General features: G+C 43.0%; 11 non-coding genes and 30 pseudogenes across 11 annotated transcripts; all 41 read right to left on the bottom strand.

Annotated features, from left to right (window-relative positions):
* Positions 1–2,535: 2,535 nt before the first annotated feature.
* Positions 2,536–2,654, bottom strand: LOC114291488 (5S ribosomal RNA). Its single transcript, XR_003639405.1, has one exon. It is a non-coding gene; the product is annotated as a 5S ribosomal RNA (ribosomal RNA).
* A 198-nt stretch (positions 2,655–2,852) lies between these two features.
* Positions 2,853–2,971, bottom strand: LOC114291470 (5S ribosomal RNA; annotated as a pseudogene).
* Positions 2,972–3,283: 312 nt separating this feature from the next.
* LOC114291487 (5S ribosomal RNA) lies at positions 3,284–3,402 on the bottom strand (annotated as a pseudogene).
* Positions 3,403–3,560: 158 nt separating this feature from the next.
* Positions 3,561–3,679, bottom strand: LOC114291379 (5S ribosomal RNA; annotated as a pseudogene).
* Positions 3,680–3,877: 198 nt separating this feature from the next.
* LOC114291437 (5S ribosomal RNA) lies at positions 3,878–3,996 on the bottom strand (annotated as a pseudogene).
* A 191-nt stretch (positions 3,997–4,187) lies between these two features.
* LOC145812364 (5S ribosomal RNA) lies at positions 4,188–4,306 on the bottom strand (annotated as a pseudogene).
* A 195-nt stretch (positions 4,307–4,501) lies between these two features.
* LOC145812264 (5S ribosomal RNA) lies at positions 4,502–4,620 on the bottom strand. Its single transcript, XR_014355798.1, has one exon. It is a non-coding gene; the product is annotated as a 5S ribosomal RNA (ribosomal RNA).
* Positions 4,621–4,802: 182 nt separating this feature from the next.
* On the bottom strand, positions 4,803–4,921 carry LOC114291483 (5S ribosomal RNA; annotated as a pseudogene).
* Positions 4,922–5,109: 188 nt separating this feature from the next.
* LOC145812343 (5S ribosomal RNA) lies at positions 5,110–5,228 on the bottom strand (annotated as a pseudogene).
* A 200-nt stretch (positions 5,229–5,428) lies between these two features.
* LOC114291482 (5S ribosomal RNA) lies at positions 5,429–5,548 on the bottom strand (annotated as a pseudogene).
* Positions 5,549–5,730: 182 nt separating this feature from the next.
* LOC114291436 (5S ribosomal RNA) lies at positions 5,731–5,849 on the bottom strand. The gene has a single exon (XR_014355807.1). It is a non-coding gene; the product is annotated as a 5S ribosomal RNA (ribosomal RNA).
* A 186-nt stretch (positions 5,850–6,035) lies between these two features.
* LOC114291340 (5S ribosomal RNA) lies at positions 6,036–6,154 on the bottom strand (annotated as a pseudogene).
* A 186-nt stretch (positions 6,155–6,340) lies between these two features.
* LOC114291445 (5S ribosomal RNA) lies at positions 6,341–6,459 on the bottom strand (annotated as a pseudogene).
* A 183-nt stretch (positions 6,460–6,642) lies between these two features.
* Positions 6,643–6,761, bottom strand: LOC114291450 (5S ribosomal RNA). Its single transcript, XR_014355620.1, has one exon. It is a non-coding gene; the product is annotated as a 5S ribosomal RNA (ribosomal RNA).
* Positions 6,762–6,944: 183 nt separating this feature from the next.
* LOC145812392 (5S ribosomal RNA) lies at positions 6,945–7,063 on the bottom strand (annotated as a pseudogene).
* A 456-nt stretch (positions 7,064–7,519) lies between these two features.
* On the bottom strand, positions 7,520–7,638 carry LOC145812227 (5S ribosomal RNA). Its single transcript, XR_014355753.1, has one exon. It is a non-coding gene; the product is annotated as a 5S ribosomal RNA (ribosomal RNA).
* A 197-nt stretch (positions 7,639–7,835) lies between these two features.
* Positions 7,836–7,954, bottom strand: LOC145812154 (5S ribosomal RNA). Its single transcript, XR_014355678.1, has one exon. It is a non-coding gene; the product is annotated as a 5S ribosomal RNA (ribosomal RNA).
* Positions 7,955–8,144: 190 nt separating this feature from the next.
* On the bottom strand, positions 8,145–8,263 carry LOC145812380 (5S ribosomal RNA; annotated as a pseudogene).
* A 194-nt stretch (positions 8,264–8,457) lies between these two features.
* Positions 8,458–8,576, bottom strand: LOC145812330 (5S ribosomal RNA; annotated as a pseudogene).
* Positions 8,577–8,758: 182 nt separating this feature from the next.
* LOC114291451 (5S ribosomal RNA) lies at positions 8,759–8,877 on the bottom strand (annotated as a pseudogene).
* A 189-nt stretch (positions 8,878–9,066) lies between these two features.
* LOC114291469 (5S ribosomal RNA) lies at positions 9,067–9,185 on the bottom strand (annotated as a pseudogene).
* A 199-nt stretch (positions 9,186–9,384) lies between these two features.
* Positions 9,385–9,504, bottom strand: LOC114291419 (5S ribosomal RNA; annotated as a pseudogene).
* A 182-nt stretch (positions 9,505–9,686) lies between these two features.
* Positions 9,687–9,805, bottom strand: LOC114291454 (5S ribosomal RNA; annotated as a pseudogene).
* A 187-nt stretch (positions 9,806–9,992) lies between these two features.
* LOC114291386 (5S ribosomal RNA) lies at positions 9,993–10,111 on the bottom strand (annotated as a pseudogene).
* A 185-nt stretch (positions 10,112–10,296) lies between these two features.
* LOC114291392 (5S ribosomal RNA) lies at positions 10,297–10,415 on the bottom strand (annotated as a pseudogene).
* Positions 10,416–10,596: 181 nt separating this feature from the next.
* Positions 10,597–10,714, bottom strand: LOC114291355 (5S ribosomal RNA; annotated as a pseudogene).
* Positions 10,715–10,897: 183 nt separating this feature from the next.
* Positions 10,898–11,016, bottom strand: LOC145812362 (5S ribosomal RNA; annotated as a pseudogene).
* A 481-nt stretch (positions 11,017–11,497) lies between these two features.
* LOC114291380 (5S ribosomal RNA) lies at positions 11,498–11,616 on the bottom strand (annotated as a pseudogene).
* Positions 11,617–11,800: 184 nt separating this feature from the next.
* Positions 11,801–11,919, bottom strand: LOC114291408 (5S ribosomal RNA). The gene has a single exon (XR_014355683.1). It is a non-coding gene; the product is annotated as a 5S ribosomal RNA (ribosomal RNA).
* Positions 11,920–12,433: 514 nt separating this feature from the next.
* Positions 12,434–12,552, bottom strand: LOC114291442 (5S ribosomal RNA). Its single transcript, XR_014355652.1, has one exon. It is a non-coding gene; the product is annotated as a 5S ribosomal RNA (ribosomal RNA).
* Positions 12,553–12,743: 191 nt separating this feature from the next.
* Positions 12,744–12,862, bottom strand: LOC114291371 (5S ribosomal RNA; annotated as a pseudogene).
* Positions 12,863–13,060: 198 nt separating this feature from the next.
* LOC114291514 (5S ribosomal RNA) lies at positions 13,061–13,180 on the bottom strand (annotated as a pseudogene).
* A 182-nt stretch (positions 13,181–13,362) lies between these two features.
* On the bottom strand, positions 13,363–13,481 carry LOC114291390 (5S ribosomal RNA; annotated as a pseudogene).
* Positions 13,482–13,665: 184 nt separating this feature from the next.
* On the bottom strand, positions 13,666–13,784 carry LOC145812376 (5S ribosomal RNA; annotated as a pseudogene).
* Positions 13,785–13,982: 198 nt separating this feature from the next.
* Positions 13,983–14,101, bottom strand: LOC145812400 (5S ribosomal RNA; annotated as a pseudogene).
* Positions 14,102–14,283: 182 nt separating this feature from the next.
* On the bottom strand, positions 14,284–14,402 carry LOC114291325 (5S ribosomal RNA). Its single transcript, XR_003639356.1, has one exon. It is a non-coding gene; the product is annotated as a 5S ribosomal RNA (ribosomal RNA).
* Positions 14,403–14,588: 186 nt separating this feature from the next.
* On the bottom strand, positions 14,589–14,707 carry LOC145812408 (5S ribosomal RNA; annotated as a pseudogene).
* A 185-nt stretch (positions 14,708–14,892) lies between these two features.
* On the bottom strand, positions 14,893–15,011 carry LOC114291333 (5S ribosomal RNA; annotated as a pseudogene).
* A 182-nt stretch (positions 15,012–15,193) lies between these two features.
* On the bottom strand, positions 15,194–15,312 carry LOC114291505 (5S ribosomal RNA; annotated as a pseudogene).
* A 183-nt stretch (positions 15,313–15,495) lies between these two features.
* Positions 15,496–15,614, bottom strand: LOC145812262 (5S ribosomal RNA). Its single transcript, XR_014355793.1, has one exon. It is a non-coding gene; the product is annotated as a 5S ribosomal RNA (ribosomal RNA).
* A 210-nt stretch (positions 15,615–15,824) lies between these two features.
* Positions 15,825–15,943, bottom strand: LOC114291511 (5S ribosomal RNA). The gene has a single exon (XR_003639408.2). It is a non-coding gene; the product is annotated as a 5S ribosomal RNA (ribosomal RNA).
* Positions 15,944–16,002: the final 59 nt, after the last annotated feature.

Genomic DNA, 16,002 nt, shown 5'->3' with positions numbered 1-16,002 from the left:
TCTTGAGGCTGAGAGTGATCCTAGGCTGCACAATCTCAAGAGCGATTCCACACAAGTCTTCACAGGACCACGCAAAACAGTTTTTGAAATCTTTTAAGAAAGCAACAAATCGCTCGCGCTGAAGACAGTGTAAGACCAATCTGGATCAAGCCAGGATCCTTCTCAGTACTCTTACTAACAAGCATGATCTCGATCATTAAGGGCTTAACATGCCTCTCTTTCTCTCAATTGATCAAGTTTTGTAAAACCCGAGGAATTCCTTCCTCTTTGTTTTTCTCACAATGTTTCGAAAAAAAGTTTTGGAAAACTTAGGTTGATGCAATGAATTCAAGGTACAGAAAAGACATAGCTTGTAGTCAAATACTGCCATCTCATTTAGAATTTCTGGCACAACTGGCACACGGCAGAAGCAAACACAAGAGTGTGAAAATCACTGCTGTTCCATTCAAATCTGTTGGCACAACTGGCTCCCCGGCAGAAACAGACTCAAAGGAAAGCAAAAGGACAAACACAAAACAAGCAAGTGATATCCAAGGTAACACCCCCGAAATCACCTGACTCTAACAAAACAGGACTGACTCGATACAATAAGACAGACCTGACTGACTCAGTATGAAAGGACTGACTCGAAACAAAGAGGCAGACTCAAAACAACACAACAAGACTGACCCAATGCCCAAGTCAGAATGTACAAAACTAGCATTCACAAATGCTCAAAACAGTGCGTGCCATACGCCACTTCTGGAGTAAACTGAGTGTCGTCCACAGGTGGTCCAACCTCTGATCACATCACATTATCCCCCACAAGTTCACTGATCAAGTTCACTGATCAAGTGTGTGACCATGAAACAAGGACTAAAATTACATTTCACATGATGCCAAATCATGAAAATACTTCAAGTAACACATGCTAATGAACTCAAGGCACAAAGCTTACAAGCTAGAATGAACCAAGGCTATGCAAAACAATGCATGCATGACCAAGACAACACCGAACAGAGTTTAATCATGGTAAACCATGAGGGAAAGCTCCTTGGAGTCGAGCCAAAACATGCAAGAATAGTGGTCCAAACACAAGATGCATGTTATGCAAACATGCAAGATTACTCTACAAGTATGTAAAGCGTGCAAGATGCCGTCAAACCAACATGGAGTAGAGTTAAGGAAGGTCCTAAAAGCCACTAAAAAGTGTTGAAATAGAACCGAGACATGCTAAGTAAACATGCTACTCTTCTAAGCCAACAACACAAGCATATGAGACATAAGGAGAGAGGGGTGTCCCCCTCCTATACAAGACTCCAAAACCACTTCTCCACCACTGAAATGATCCCAAAGCTCAAAAGTAAAGGCACAAAACAAGGCCAAACAAGGCCTAAGAGGGGGTAGACAACCCCCAACCAAAAAGTGACCTTAAGAAACCATAACAAGCATAAAAAATCAGAACTTTTTGTAGTTTAGAGTCAAGCTTGAAACAATATAGAAGTATGTGTAAAAGCTTAAGCAAGAATGGGGTATCTAAAGTTTAGAATCTCACCTTTGAAGAACAACTTCAAGAACACAAGACCAGCAACTCTCTCTGATCAAAACCAGCTCAAGAACCTTAAAACCAACCTCCTAGTACCTCAGCACACAAGGATGGTGTAACTCTAGGTGTTCTAGTACAAAAGTATGGACAAAATGCACTTTAGAACACAAATGCACACACAAATGTAGAGAGAGGGAGATATAGAGATGGATAGATAGATACATAATTTCTTCTCAGATTTTTTCTAACCCTTGAGAAAGGAGGAGGAGCTCCCTTCTTATAGGAATCCAATTCCAAGGCTTCTTGAAGAAGCTAACACAAGGTGAAAATCCCTCTATATACGTGTATGGAGGGAATGAAATATGCATGCCAGCTGTGACAGCTGGCCTAAAATATCTGCCAAAAGCAGATGGAAAGGGGTCAGCCGGAAAATATGACCGATTGACCAACAAAGGTGGCCGGTCGACCAAAAATAGTGCCGATCGGCCAGCACCTTTGGCCGATGGCAAGAAAAAGGGGCCGATGGCTTCATGCCTTGGTCGATGGGTTGAGGAAATGGCCAACAAGCCACCCCTTTCCCTTAAAAGAAAAAACACAAGTGCTTGGTCCACAACCAAGCACAAAACAGTCAAGTTGAGAGATCTTGAGGCAAGACGTGTGGCCGAGACCTCCGGGAACTCAAAACGAACACGAGCATAGATGATCATTGAGTGCTAATACGATGACGTCCAAGTCTTGAGGACGGTCAAAAATGGGATGTCTCACTGCGGAGTCCTGAGGGGATCCAGTGCATTAGTGCTGGTATGAACGCACCCGAAGCTTGACCATGACTTTATTATTTTAAGCAGTTGACAGACAAAAAATGAAATTGAATGGAATAGGATAATCTGGAAATGGTTTAAAAGCGCAAAATTTGTCGAAAAGGAGGCGAAGGCGATTGAATGGGCTAAAAATCGGACAGGTTGTCCGGGGAAGGGTGAAAAATAAAAAATAAAAAAAATGGGGCAAAAGGGTTGCAACACGAGGACTTCCCAGGGGGTTAACCATCCTAGTACTGCTCTCGCCCTAGCACGCTTAACTGTGAAGTTCTGATGGGATCCGGTGCATTAGTGCTGGTATGATCGCACCCGAAGATTAACCACGACTTTATTGTTATAAGTAGTAGACGGACTAAAAATGAAATTGAATGGAATAGTATAATCTGAAAATGGTTTCAAAGTGAGAAATTTGTCGAAAAGGAGGTGAAGGCGATTGAAGGGGCTAAAAATCGAACAGGTTGTCTGGGGAATGGTGAAAAAAAAAACAGAGAAGAAAAAAAAGGGCAAAAGGTGTGCAACACGAGGACTTCCTAGGGGGACAACCATTCTAGCACTACTCTCGCCCTAGCACGCTTAATTGCGGTGTTTTGGTGGGATCCGGTGCATTAGTGCTGGTATGATCACACCCGAAGATTAACTGCGACTTTATTGTTTTAAGCAGTAGACAGACAAAAAATGAAATTCAATGTAATAGGATAATCTAGAAATGGTTTAAATTGAGATATTTGTCAAAATGGAGGCGAAGGTAATTGAATGGACAAAAAATCGGAAAGGTATTAGACGGACTAAAAATGAAATTGAATGGAATAGAATAATCTGAAAGTGGTTTCAAAGCGAGAAATTTGCAGAAAAGGAGGCGAAGGCGATTGAAGGGGCTAAAAATCGGACAGGTTGTCTGGGGAATGGTGAAAAAAAAAAGAGAAGAAAAAAAAGGGCAAAAGGTGTGCAACACGAGGAATTCGCAACAGGTCAACCATCCTAACATTACTCTCACCCAAGCACGCTTAACTACAGTGTTCTGATGGGATCCGGTGCACTAGTGCTGGTACGATCGCACCCGGAGATTAACCGCGACTTTATTGTTCTAAGCAGTAGACAGACAAAAAATGAAATTGAATGTAATAGGATAATCTAGAAATGGTTTAAAAGTGAGATATTTGTCGAAAAGAAGGCAAAGGTGATTGAATGGGCTAAAAATCGGACATGTTGTCCGGGAAGGGTTGCAACACGAGGACTTCCCAGGGGGTCACCCATCAAAGTACAACTCTCGCCCTAGCACGCTTAACTGCGCTGTTCTCATGGGATCCGGTGCGTTAGTGCTAGTACGAGCGCACCTGAAGATTAACCACGACTTTATTGTTATAAGCAGTAGATGGACTAAAAAAGAAATTGAATGGAATAGTATAATCAGAAAATGGTTTCAAAGCGAGAAATTTCTCGAAAAGGAGGCGAAGACAATTGAAGGGGTTAAAAATCGGACAGGTTGTCTGGGGAATGGTGAAAAAAAAAACAGAGAAGAAAAAAAAGGGCAAAAGGTGTGCAACATGAGGACTTCCCAGTGGGTCAACCTTCCTAGCACTACTCTCGCCCAAGCACGCTTAATTGCGGTGTTTTGATGGGATCCGGTGCATTAGTGCTGGTACGTTCGCACCCGAAGATTAACCGCGACTTTATTCTTTTAAGCAGTAGATGAATAGAAAATGAAATTGAATGTAATAGGATAATCTGGAAATGGTTTAAAACTGAGATATTTGTCAAAAAGGAGGCAAAGGCAATTGAATAGGCTAAAAATCGGACAGGTTGTCTGGGGAATGGTGGGAAAAAAAAAAAAAAACCAAGCAAAAGGTGTGCAACACGAGGACTTCCCAGGGGGTCACCCATGCTAGTACCACTCTTGCCCAAGTACGCCTAACAGCGGAGTTCTGAGGGGATCCGGTGCATTAGTGCTAGTATGAACGCACCCGAAGCTTAACCACGACTTTCTTGTTTTAAGCAGTAGATAGACAAAAAAATTAAATTGAATGGAATTGGATAATCTGGAAATGGTTTAAAACCGAGATATTTGTCGAAATGGAGGCGAAGACGATTGAATAGGTTAAAAATCGCACAGGTTGTCGGGGGAAGGGTAAAATAAAAAAATAAAAAAAGGGGGGCAAAAGGGGTGCAACACGAGGACTTCCCAAGGGGTCACCCATACTAGTACTACTCTCGCCGAAGCACGCTTAATTGCGGAGTTGTGATGGGATCCGGTGCATTAGTGCTGGTATGATCGCACCTAAAGATTAACCGCGACTTTATTGTTTTAAGTAGAAGACGGACAACAAACGAAATTGAATGGAATAGTATAATCTGCAAATGGTTTAAAAGCGAGAAACTTGTCGAAAAGGAGGTAAAGGCGATTTAATGGGCTAAAAATCGAACAGGTTGTCAGGGGAAGGGTAAAAAAAAAAATGGTAATGGGGATGCAACACGAGGAGTTCCCGGGGGATCAACCATCCTGGCACTACTCTCGCCCAAGCATGCCTAACTGCAGTGTTCTGATGGGATCCGGTGCATTAGTGCTGGTATGATCGCACTCGAAGATTAACCGCGACTTTATTGTTTTACTTGGTAGACAGACAAAAAATGAAATTTAATGTAATAGGATAATCTGGAAATGGTTTAAAACCAAGAAATTTGTCAAAAATGAGGCAAAGCCGACGGAATGGGCTAAAAATCGGACAGGTTGAACAACAAAGATGAAAAATAAAATAAAATGGAGCGAAAGGGTTGCAACACGAGGACTTCCCAGGGGGTCACCCATCCTAGTACTACTCTCGCCAAAGCATGCCTAACTGCGGAGTCCTGATGGGATCCGGTGCATTAGTTCAGGTATGATCTCACCCGAAGATTAACCACGACCTTATTGTTACAAGCAGTAGACGGACAAAAAATGAAATTGAATGGAATAAGATAATCTAAAAATGGTTTTAAAGAGAGAAATTTGTCGAAAAGGAGGCGAAGGCGACTGAATGGGCGAAAAATCGGACACATTGTCTAGGGAAGGGTGGAAAAAAAAAAACAGAGAAGAAAAAAAAGGACAAAAGGGGCGCAACACGAGGACTTCCCAGGGGGTCACCCATCCCAGTACTACTCTCGCCCCTCGCACGCTAAATTGCGGGGTTCTGATCGGATCCGGTGCATTAGTGCTGGTATGATCGCACCCAAAGATAAACCGCAACTTTATCATTTTAAGTAGTAGCCGGACAAAATCTATAATTGAATGGAAGTGGATACTCCAGAAATGGTTTAAAAGCGAGAAATTTGTTGAAAAAGAGGCGAAGGTGATTGAAGGGGCTAAAAATCGGACAGGCTGTCCGGGGAAGAAAGAAAAAAAAATGGGCAAAAGGGGTGCAACACGAGGACTTCCTAGGGGGTCACCCATCCTAGTACTACTCCCGCCGAAGCACACTTAACTGCGGAATTCTAATGGAATCCGTTACTGTAGTGCTGGTATGATCGCACCCGAAGATTAACCACAACTTTATTTTTTTAAGCTGTAGACGGATAGAAAATGAAATTGAATGGAGTAGGATAATTTGGAAATGGTTTAAAAGTTAGAGATTTGTCGAAAAAGAGTCGAAGGCGATTGAATGGGCCAAAAATCGGAAAGGTTGTCTGGGAAAGGGTGAAAAAAAAAGAAGGGGGCAAAAGGGTTGCAACACGAGGACATCCCAGGGGGTCACCCATCTTAGTACTACTCTCGTCCAAACACGCGTAACTGCGGTGTTCTGATGTGATCCGGTGCATTAGTGCTGGTATGATTGCGCCCGAAGATTAACCGTGACTTTATTGTTTCAAGCAGTCGACGGACAACAAATGAATTTGAATGGAATAGGATAATCTGGAAACGATTTAAAATCGAGAAATTTGTCGAAAAGGAGGCGAAGGTGATTGAATGGGCTAAAAATCAGACTGGTTGTCCGGGGAAGGGTGAAAAAAAAAAAAAGTGGCAAAAGGGGTGCAACAAGTGGACTTCCCAGGGGGTCACCCATCCTAGTACTACTCTCGCCAAAGCATGCTTAAATGCGTAGTTCTGATGGGATCTGGTGCATTAGTGCTGGTATGATCGCACCCGAAGATTAACCGCGACCTTATTTTTTTTAAGCAATAGCCAGACAAAAAATGAAATTGAATGGGAGAGGATAATCTGGAAATGGTTTAAAAACGAGAAATTTGTCGAAAAGGAGTCGAAGGAGATTTAATGCGCTAAAATCGGACAGTTCATCTGGGAAAGGTGAAAAAAAAAAAAGGGCAAAAGGGTTGCAACATGAGGACTTCCCAGGGGGTCACGCATCCTAGTACTACTCTCACCCAAGCACGCTAAACTCCGGAGTTCTGATGGGATCCGATGCATTAGTGCTGGTATGATCGCACCCGGAGGTTAACCGCGACTTTATTGTTTCAAGCAGTAGCCGAACAAAAAATGAAATTGAATGGAAGTGGATAATCTTATAATGGTTTAAAAGCGAGAAATTTTTTGGAAAGGAGGCGACGGCGATTTTGATGGGCTAAAAATCGGACTGGTTGGCCGGGAAAGAGTGAAAAAAAAAGGGGCAAAAGCGGTGCAACACGAGGACTTTGCCGGGGGTCACCCATCCTAGTACGATTCTCGCCCAAACATGCTTCACTCCGGAGTTCTGATGGGATCCGGTGCATTTGTGCTTGTGTGGTTGCACTCGAAGATTGACCGCGACTTTATTGTTTTAAATAGTAGATGGACAAAAAATAAAATTGAATGGAAGAGGATAATCTGGAAATGGTTTAAAAGCGAGAAATTTGTCGAAAAGGAGGGGAAGGCGCTAAAAATCGGAAAGGTTGTCCAGGAAAAGGTGAAAAAAAAAAAAAGAAAAGGTCAGAAGGGTTTCAACACAAGGGCTTCACCGGGGGTCACCCATGCTAGCACAACTCTCGCCCTAGCACGCTTAATTGCGGGTTCTGATGGGTTCCGTTGCATTAGTGCTGGTATGTTCGCACCCGAAGATTAATAGCGACTTTATTGTTCTAAGTAGTAGACAGACAAAAAATGAAATTGAATGTAATAGGATAATCTAGAAATGGTTTAAAAGTGAGATATTTGTCGAAAAGGAGGCAAAGGCGATTGAATGGGCTAAAAATCGGACATGTTGTCCGGGAAGGGTTGCAACACGAGGACTTCCCAGGGGGTCACCCATCCAAGTACAACTCTCGCCCTAGCACGCTTAACTGCGTTGTTCTCATGGGATCCGGTGCGTTAGTGCTGGTATGAGCGCACCCAAAGATTAACCACGACTTTATTGTTATAAGCAGTAGATGGACTAAAAAAGAAATTGAATGGAATAGTATAATCTGAAAATGGTTTCAAAGCGAGAAATTTTTCGAAAAGGAGGCGAAGACGATTGAAGGGGTTAAAAATCGAACAGGCTGTCTGGGGAATGGTGAAAAAAAAATAGAGAAAAAAAATAAGGGCAAAAGGTGTGCAACACGAGGACTTCCCAGCGGGTCAACCATCCTAGCACTACTCTCGCCCAAGCACGCTTAACTGCGGTGTTCTGATGGGATCCGGTGCATTAGTGCTGGTACGATCGCACCCGACGATTAACCGCGACTTTATTATTTTAAGCAGTAGGCGAACAAAAAAAGAAATTGAATGTAATTGGATAATCTGGAAATGGTTTAAAACCGAGATATTTTTCGAAAAGGAGGCAAAGGCAATTGAATATGCTATAAATCGGACAGGTTGGCTGGGGAATGGTGAAAAAAAAAAAAAAGAACGGGCAAAAGGTGTGCAACACGAGGACTTCCCAGGCGGTCACCCATGCTAGTACCACTCTTTCCCAAGTACGCCTAACTGCGGAGTTCTGAGGGGATCCGGTGCATTAGTGCTGGTATGAACGCACCTGAAGCTTAACCACGACTTTCTTGTTTTAAGCAGTAGATAGACAAAAAAATGAAATTGACTGGAATAGGATAATCCGGAAATGGTTTAAAACCGAGATATTTGTCGAAAAGGAGGCGACGACGAATGAATGGGTTAAAAATCGCACAGGTTGTCGAGGGAAGAGTAAAATAAAAAATAAAAAAAGGGGGGCAAAATGGGTGCAACACGAGGACTTCCCAGGGGGTCACTCATATTAGTACTACTCTCGCCGAAGCACACTTAACTGCGGAGTTGTGATGGGATCCGGTGCATTAGTGCTGGTATGATCGCACCTTAAAATTAATTGCGACCTTATGGTTTTAAGTAGAAGACGGACAAAAGATGAAATTGAATGGAATAGTATAATCTGCAAATGGTTTAAAAGCGAGAAATTTGTCGAAAAGGAGGCGAAGACGATTTAATGGGCTAAAAATCAGACAGGTTGTCAGGGGAAGGGTGAAAAAAAAAACGGTAATGGGGATGCAACACCAGGACTTCCCGGGGGGTCAACCATCCTAGCACTACTCTCGCCCAAGCATGCCTAACTGTAGTGTTCTGATGGGATCCGATGCATTAGTGCTGGTATGATCGCACTCGAAGATTAACCGCGACTTTATTATTTTATTTAGTAGACAGACAAAAAATGAAATTGAATGTAATAGGATAATCTGGAAATGGTTTAAAACCAAGAAATTTGTCAAAAAGGAGGCAAAGCCGATTGAATGGGCTAAAAATCAGACAGGTTGAACAGCAAAGGTTGAAAACAAAAATAAAATGGAGCGAAAGGGTTGCAACACGAGGACTTCCCAGGGGGTCACCCATCCTAGTACTACTCTCACCAAAGCATGCCTAACTGCGGAGTCCTGATGGGATCCGGTGCATTAGTTCAGGTATGATCTCACCCGAAGATTAACCATGACCTTATTGTTACAAGCAGCAGACGGACAAAAAAATGAAATTGAATGGAATAGGATAATCTAAAAATGGTTTTAAAGAGAGAAATTTGTCGAAAAGGAGGCGAAGGCGATTGAATGGGTAAAAAATCAGACAGGTTGTCTGGGTAGGGTGGAAAAAAAAAAACAGAGAAGAAAAAAAAATAAAAAGGGGCGCAACACGAGGACTTCCCAGGGGGTCACCCATCCCAGTACTACTCTCACCCCTCGCACGCTAAACTGCGGGGTTCTGATCGGATCCGGTGCAATAGTGCTGGTATGATCGCACCCGAAGATAAACCGCAACTTTATTGTTTTAAGCAGTAGCCGGACAAAAAATGAAATTGAATGGAAGTGGATACTCTAGAAATGGTTTAAAAACGAGAAATTTGTTGAAAAAGAGGCGAAGGTGATTGAATGGGCTAAAAATCGGACATGCTGTCCGGGGAAGAAAGAAAAAAAAATGGACAAAAGGGGTGCAACATGAGGACTTCCCAGGGGGTCACCCATCCTAGTGCTACTCCCACCGAAGCAAACTTAACTGCGGAATTTTAATGGAATCCATTACAGTAGTGCTGGTATGATCGCACCCGAAGATTAACCACGACATTATTTTTTTATGCTGTAGACGGATAAAAAATGAAATTGAATGGAGTAGGATAATTTGAAAATGGTTTAAAAGTGAGAGATTTGTCAAAAAAGAGTCGACGGCGATTGAATGGGCCAAAAATCGGAAAGGTTGTCTGGGAAAGGGTGAAAAAAAAAAGAAGAGGGCAAAAGGGTTGCAGCACGAGGACTTCCTAGGGGGTCACCCATCCTAGTAGTACTCTCGTCCAAACACGCGTAACTGCGGTGTTCTGATGTGATCCGGTGCATTAGTGCTGGTATGATTGCGCCCGAAGATTAACCGTGACTTTATTGTTTCAAGCAGTCGACGGACAAAAAATGAAATTGAATGGAATAGGATAATCTGGAAACGATTTAAAATCGAGAAATTTGTCGAAAATGAGGCGAAGGTGATTGAATGGGCTAAAAATCAGATTGGCTGTCCGAAGAACGGTGAAAAAAAAAAAAGAGGCAAAATGGGTGCAACAAGTGGACTTCCCAGGGTGTCACCCATCCTAGTACTACTCTCGCTAAAGCACGCTTAAATGCGTAGTTCTAATGGGGTCTGGTGCATTAGTGCTGGTATGATCGCACCCGAAGATTAACCGCGACCTTATTTTTTTAAGCAGTAGCCAGACAAAAAATGAAATTGAATGGGAGAGGATAATCTGGAAATGGTTTAAAAATGAGAAATTTGTCGAAAAGGAGTCGAAGGCGATTTAATGCGCTAAAAATCGGACAGTTCATCTGGGAAAGGTGAAAAAAAAAAGGGCAAAAGGGTTGCAACATGAGGACTTCCCAGGGGTCACGCATCCTAGTACTACTCTCGTCCAAGCACGCTAAACTGCGGAGTTCTGATAGGATCCGATGCATTGGTGCTGGTATGATCGTACCCGGAGGTTAACCGCGACTTTATTGTTTCAAGCAGTAGCCGGACAAAAAATGAAATTGAATGGAAGTGGATAATCTTATAATGGTTTAAAAGCGAGAAATTTTTTGTAAAGGAGGCGACGACGATTTAATGGGCTACAAATCGGATTGGTTGGCTGGGAAAGAGTGAAAAAAAAAAAGCGCAAAAGCGGTGCAACACGAGGACTTTGCCGGGGGTCACCCATCCTAGTACTCTTCTCGCCCAAACATGCTTGACTGCGGAGTTCTGATGGGATCCGGTGCATTTGTGCTTGTATGGTTGCACCCGAAGATTGACCGCGACTTTATTTTTTTAAATAGTAGACGGACAAAAAATAAAATCGAATGGAAGAGGATAATCTGGAAATGGTTTAAAAGCGAGAAATTTATCAAAAAGGAGGGGAAGGCGCTAAAAATCGGAAAGGTTGTCCAGGAAAAGGTGAAAAAAAAAAAAAAGGTCAGAAGGGTTTCAACACAAGGGCTTCACCGGGGGGTCACCCATGCTAGCACAACTCTCGCCCAAGCACGCTTAATTGCGGGTTCTGATGGGTTCCGGTGCATCAGTGCTGGTATGTTCGCACCCGAAGATTAATAGCGACTTTATTGTTCTAAGCAGTATCCGGACAAAAAATGAAATTGAATGGAAGAGGATGATCTGGAAATAGTTTAAAAGCGAGAAATTTGAAGAAAAGGAGGCGAAGGCGAATGAATGGGCTAAAAATCGGACAGGTTGTCCAGGGAAGGATGAAAAAAAAAAAAAACGGCAAAAGGGGTTCAACACGAGGACTTCCCAGGAGGTCACCCATCCTAGTACCACTCTCGCCCAAGTACGCATAACTGCGGAGTTCTGAAGGGATTCGGTGCGTTAGTGATGGTTTGATCGGACTCGAAGATTAATCGTCACTTTATTGTTTAAAGCAGTAGACGGAAAAAAAATGAAATTGAATGGAATAAGATAATCAGAAACTGGTTTAAAAGCGAGAAATTTGTCGAAAAGGAGGCGAAGGCGATTGAATGGGCTAAAACTTGAACCGGTTGTCTAGGGAAGGGTGAAAAAAAAATAGGGGCAAAGGGGGTGCGACACGAGGACTTCCCAGTGGGTCACCCATCCAAGTACTACTCTTGCCCAAGCACGCCTAACTGCGGAGTTCTGATGGGATCCGGTGCATTTGTCCTTGTATGATCGCACCCGAAGATTAGCGACAACTTTATTATTATGACCAGTAGACGGACAAAAAATGAAATTGAATGGAATAGGATAATCTGAAAATGGTTTAAAAGATAGAAATTTGTCGAAAATGAGGCAAAGGCGATTGAATGAGCTAAAAATCAGACAAGTTGTCTGGGGAAGGATGAAAAAAAAAAAAGGAGCAAAAGGGATGCAACAGGAGGACTTCCCAGGGGGTCACCCATCCTAGCACTACTCTCGCCCAAGCATGCCTAATTACAGATTTCGGATGGGATACGGTGCATTAGTGTTGCTATGATCTCACCCGAAGATTAACCACGACCTTATTGTTATAAGCAGTAGACGGACAAAAAATGAAATTGAATGGAATAGGATAATCTGAAACTAGTTTAAAAGAGAGAAATTTGTCAAAAAGGAAGCGAAGACGATTGAATGGGCTAAAAATTGGACAGGTTGTCTGGGGAAGGGTGGAAAAATAAAAAAAATAAAAAACCGAGAAGAAAAAATCGGGCAAAAGGGGTGCAACACGAGGACTTCACAGGGAGTCACCCATCCCAGTACTACTCTCGCCCAAGCACGCTAAACTTCGGAGTTCTTATGGGATCCGGTGCATTAGTGTTGGTATGATCACGCCCGAAGATTAACCGCGACTTTATTGTTTTAAGCAGTCGACGAACAAAAAATTAAATTGAATGGGATAGGATAATCTGGAAATGATATAAAAGCGAGAAATTTGTCGAAAGGGAGGCGAAGGCGATTGAATGGGCTAAAAATCGGACAGGCTGTCCGAGGAAGGGTGAAAAAAAAAAGAAAAAAATGGGCAAAAGGGGTGCAACACGAGGACTTCCCAGGGGGTCACCCATCCTAGTACTACTCTCGCCCAAGCACGCCTAACAGCGGAGTCCTGATGGGATCCGGTGCATTACTTCAGGTATGATCTCACACGAAGATTAACCACGACCTTATTGTTACAAGCACTAGACGGACAAAAAATGAAATTGAATGGAATAAGATAATTAGAAAATGGTTTAAAAAAGAGAAATTTGTCGAAAAGGAGGCGAAGGCGATTGAATGGGCTAAAAATCGGACAAGTTGTCTGGAAAGGGTGGAAAAAAAAAACAGAGAAGAAAAAAAAGGACAAAGGGGGTGCAACACGAGGACTTCCCAGGGGGTCACCCATCCCAGTACTACTCTCACCCCTCGAACGCTAAACTGCGGAGTTCTGATCGGATCTGGAGCATTAGTGCTGGTATAATCGCACCCAAAGATAAACCGCAACTTTATTGTTTTAAGTAGTAGCCGGACAGAAAATGAAATTGAATGGAAGTGGATGCTCTAGAAATGGTTTAAAAGCGAGAAATTTGTTGAAAAAGAGATGAAGGTGATTGAATGGGCTAAAAATCAGACTGGCTGTCCAGGGAAGGGAGAAAAAAAAATAGGCAAAAGGGGTGCAACACAAGGACTTCCCAGGGGGTCACCCATCCTAGTACTACTCTCGCCGAAGCACGCTTTACTGCGGAATTCTAATGGAATCAGTTACAGTAGTGCTGGTATGATCGCACCCGAAGGTTAACCACGACTTTATTCTTTTAAGCTGTAGGTGGATAAAAAATGATATTGAATGGAATAGGATAATTTAGAAATGGTTTAAAAGTGAGAGATTTGTCGAAAAGGAGGCTAAGGCGATTGAATGGGGCAAAAATCAGAAGGTTGTCCTGGAAAGGGTGAAAAAAAAGGAGGGGGCAAATGGTTTGCAACACGAGGGCTTCCCAGGGGGTCACCCATCTTAGTACTACTCTCGTCCAAACACGTGTAACTGCGGTGTTCGAATGTGATCTGGTGCATTAGTGCTGGTATGATCGCGGCCGAAGATTAACCGTGACTTTATTGTTTCAAGAAGTCGACGGACAAAAAATGAATTTGAATGGAATAGGATAATCTGGAAACGATTTAAAATCGAGAAATTTTTCGAAAGGAGGCGAAGGTGATTGAATGGGCTAAAAATCGGACTGGTTGTCCGGGGAAGGGTGAAAAAAAAAAAAAAAAAAAAAAGGGGGGGGCAAAAGGGGTGCAACAAGTGGACTTCCCCGGGTGATACCCATCCTAGTACTACTCTCGCCAAAGCACGCTTAAATGCGTAGTTCTGATAGGATCTGGTGCATTAGTGCTGGTATGATCGCACCCCAAGATAAACCGCGACCTTATTTTTTTAAGAAGTAGCCAGACAAAACATGAAATTGAATGGGAGAGGATAATCTGGAAATGGTTTAAAAACAAGAAATTTGTCGAGAAGGGGTCGAAGACGATTTAATGGGCTAAAAATCGAACAGTTTATCTAGGAAAGGTGAAAAAAAAAAGGGACAAAAGGGTTGCAACACGAGGACTTCCCAGGGGGTCACCCATCCTCGTACTACTCTCACCCAAGCACGCTAAACTGGGGAGTTCTGATGGGATCCGATGCATTAGTGCTGGTATGATCGCACCCGGAGGTTCACCACGACTTTATTGTTTCATGCAGTAGCCGAACAAAAAATGAAATTGAATGGAAGTGGATAATCTTATAATGGTTTAAAAGCGAGAAATTTTTTTTAAAGGAGGCGAAGGCAATTTAATGGGCTAAAAATCGAACTGGTTGGCTGGGAAAGGGTGAAAAAAAAAAAAAAGGGCAAAAGCGGTGCAACACGAGGACTTTGCCGGTGGTCAACCATCCTAGTACTATTCTCGTGCAGGCATGCTTGACTGCGGAGTTCATATGGGATCTGGTGTATTAGTTCTTGTATGATTGCACCCGAAGACTGACCGCAACTTTGTTGTTTTAAATAGTAGACGGACAAAAAATGAAATTGAATGGAAGAGGATAATCTGGAAATGGTTTAGAAGCGAGCAATTTTTCGAAAAGGAGGGGAAGGCGATTAAATGCGCTAAAAATCGCACAGGTTGTCCAAGAAAAGGTGAGGAAAAAAAAATGGCCAAAAGTGGTTCAACACGAGGGCTTCACCGGGGGTCACCCATCCTAGTACTACTTGCGCCCAAGCACGCTTAACGGCGGAGTTCTGACGGGTTCCGGTGCGTTAGTGCTGGTATGATCGCACCCGAAGATTAATCGAGACTTTACTGTTCTAAGCAGTATCCGGACAAAAAATGAAATTGAATGGAAGATGATAATCTGGAAATAGTTTAAAAGCCAGAAATTTGAAGAAAATGAGGCGACGGCGATTGAATCGGCTAAAAATCGGACAGGTTGTCCGGGGAAGGATGGAAAAAAAAACAGCAAAAGGGGTGCAACAAGGGGACTTCCCAGGTGGTCACCCATCCTAGTACTACTCTTGGCCAAGTACACATAACTGCGGAGTTCTGACGGGATAAAGTGCGCTAGTGCTGGTTTGATCGGACCCGAAGATTAACCATGACTTTACTGTTTTAAGCAGTAGATGGCGAAAAAATGAAATTGAATGGAATAGGATAATCAGGAAATGGTTTAAAACCGAGAAATTTGTCGAAAAGGAGGCGAAGGCGATTGAATGAGCTAAAAATCGAACAGGTTGTCTAGGGAAGGGTGAAAAAAAAAGGGGGCAAAAGGGGTGCAACACGAGGACTTCCCAAGGGGTCCCCCATCCAAGTACTACACTTGCCCAAGCACGCCTAACTGTGGAGTTCTGATGGGATCCGGTGCATTAGTCCTGGTATGATCTCACCCGAAGATTAACAACGACCTTATTGTTATAAGCAGTGGACGGACAAAAAATGAAATTGAAAGGAATAGGACTGTCTGAAACTGGTTTAAAAGAGAGAAATTTGTCGAAAAGGAGGCGAAGACGATTGAATAGGCTAAAAATCGGACAGGTTGTTTGGGGAAGGGTGGAAAAATAAAAAAAATAAAAAACAGAGAAGAAAAAATCGGGCAAAGGGGGTGCAACACGAGGACTTCCCAAGGGGTCACCTATCCCAGTACTACTCTTGCCCAAGCACGCTAAACTGCGGAGTTCTGATGGGATCCGGTGCATTAGTGCTGGTATGATCGCACCCGAAGATTAACCGCGACTTTATTGTTTTAAGCAGTCGACGGACAAAAAATGAAATTGAAT

The sequence above is a fragment of the Camellia sinensis genome, chromosome 14 (genome assembly GCF_055761805.1).
Source record: "Camellia sinensis isolate YWXY chromosome 14, ASM5576180v1, whole genome shotgun sequence".
Lineage (NCBI taxonomy): Eukaryota > Viridiplantae > Streptophyta > Magnoliopsida > Ericales > Theaceae > Camellia > Camellia sinensis.
Note: the sequence above shows the minus strand (reverse complement) of the source record. Positions and strands in the feature narration are given on the sequence as shown.